The sequence below is a fragment of the Vigna radiata genome, chromosome 1 (genome assembly GCF_000741045.1).
Source record: "Vigna radiata var. radiata cultivar VC1973A chromosome 1, Vradiata_ver6, whole genome shotgun sequence".
Taxonomy (NCBI): Eukaryota; Viridiplantae; Streptophyta; class Magnoliopsida; order Fabales; family Fabaceae; genus Vigna; species Vigna radiata.
This window is the reverse complement of record NC_028351.1, coordinates 27,567,005-27,569,564: the sequence shown is the minus strand read 5'-3', so window position 1 is coordinate 27,569,564 and position 2,560 is coordinate 27,567,005.

The window sequence follows — 2,560 nt, the reverse complement described above, 5'->3', positions numbered from 1 at the left end:
AGGCTCAACAACAAAACTGCCTTTATCACTTCCAAACATGCATATCAATCAAGAAACATCAAAAAGAGTCAAGCCAAGGCATATGTGCAAGCAATCAAGAGACATATCATACACAAGAAAGAATATCAAGTGGCTCAAATCTCACACAGGGTATTTTCTATCACAATCAATTCAAATCTCAAACATCATAATCATCTTCCAAGCAAAGAAGAGCATGGATTTCAAATCAATCAGAGTATCAATGAAGTGAAAGACACATCTACAACCAAAACAAAGTCCAGAAATCACGAAAAACACACAAAACTGTACACAAGACAAAACAAAAACTACGTATAAAACAAAAAATTTAACGTAGAAAGACAAAAACTGACAAATAAAATAGAATTCTCCGCCAATAGATCACACTTAAACTACACAATGTCCTCAGTGTGTCACAAACAACAAGATCAACAATCATAATAGTCAACAGATCAAGGACAAGTGCAATTCAAGTAGGAAAAAGGGGAGAAGGGAAAGAAGAAAACTCCCCTGATCATGGTGGCAATTGCCAATTTTGGACTTGCAGAGAAGTGTCTTCCATAAATGGATCAAGAAATGAAATGTTGAGGAAGGATTTCATCCGCCAAATCTGATCCAGAAGAGAAATGTCTTCCACAACCGGATCTAGGAAGGGATGATTCATTAGTAAATCACCTTTAGTCGTGGGAGACGAAGAAAGTCCACCTAGCTTAAAATATCTGCTCATATCTACCTGATCCTCAACATTTTCATCAGATTCACAGTTAGTATCACCAATCATAAAGTTGGAAGCTGGTTGTATCATAGAATTGATTTCAACACAAATAGAGCAAGAACCAGTTTCACAACTACATTTAAAATTTTCAGAAAACTGTGAAAGATCAAAATTTAATCCCAAGTCTAAAGCATCTTCAGTTTTCACAGTTTCCATATCAAAATCAACACTAACATGTGAATTCTCGGCAAAATCAAGAATATGTGAATGCATAAACAGCTCAGGCAAAGCAAGTGGAAATTCAAGTTTAGAGAAAACCTGTGTTGATTCATGATTCATCTCACTAATAACAACGGAATGAGCACCTACATCCTCAAGTGCAAGAGGGAAGGCATAGGACGGTGGGGAAGTAGATGGCACAGTAGTAAGCTCATGACTCTGCTCCCTATCTCCTATGTGGATGACACCAACATCGTCTGGAAGCTGAATAGCCTGAAATGGGGATTCCTCTGAAACATGAGACTGTTCCTCAGTGAGTTGAGTTGTCATATGCCCTAACTGATTGCTCAAACTCTGAAATGAAGCTATAAATTCCTGCTGAAACTCCTGAAACTGCATAATCTGATCTCTGGTTTCCTGTTGAAACTGCATATTTTGAGCAGTCATCTGTCTCAACAACTCCGTCAATGTAGGCTCAGAAGCAGTGGGAGGATGAGGAGTTGCTTGGGCAGGCCCATGAAACTGCAACTGCTGTGGTTCCTGGTCAGGTGGAGAAGGCATACATGAATTCGGAAATGGTTGATATTGCTGTGGAGCATCATACCATCCCACACTAGGGTCAGTCCACCCAGGATCGTTGCTATGACCATACCGCACAGGGGAGAATTTGTTAAGAAACTGATGCTCAAGATCTTCCCAACAGGTGATGGATCCTGGAGTAAGACAACAACACCAATCCCTTGCCGCTCCATCCAATGAGTACTCAAATGCCCTTATGAACATGTCCACATCCGAGACATCTGGAGGTTTCATTGAAGAGCATATGGTGTAGAACTCCTCCAAATGTCTATGTGGGCATTCACCTGCAAAACCATGAAACCTAGGCAGCAAATGTATCAGTCCAGTGTTGAAAACACAACGAATATCCTCCTCATCAAGTGGAAACGGCTCCCTAGGAGCACTCTCATGAGATGGAGGAGGAATCGTTCTGTTCTCAACATAGAAATCAACAAAGTATATATGAGAACCATACTCAGAGTCAGACGCAGAAGGAGAATCATAATCATAGAAATAGACAGAAGAAGCAGTATTCACGAAATCAAGATAGGTGGACATGTAGAAAGAAAAAAGGGGGAAAGAAGAATGCAATGAAAATATGCAACTAAGGCTATCTAAATGCAACACACAATGAAGAACACACAAAACAGAACATCACACAACACAAGACAAGACACAACACACACAAACACAACAAAAGACCTAAAACCGAACTGTTGGTCCCAGGCAACGGCGCCAAAATTTGATGGGTGTCGCCGCCCAATCAAATTTGATTGCAATTTAGAAATGCAGTATAATGCTAGGAAATGACTCCTAGGTCGTCTCTCAAGGACCAAACTGTGGTTCGAGAATCAGGTCTCACACGAAGTGGGGGGGTGTTTGTGAAAGGTTTGTGAATGCAGATGAACTAAATCAAAAGACGGATGCAAATAGAAATGTAAAACTGAAATGCAGACAGATACAGAATAAAAACGGTCATGACAATTAAATTAACACAATCAAACGAGACATAATAGACGATATTAAAATAAACAGAAATAATAAACTGAA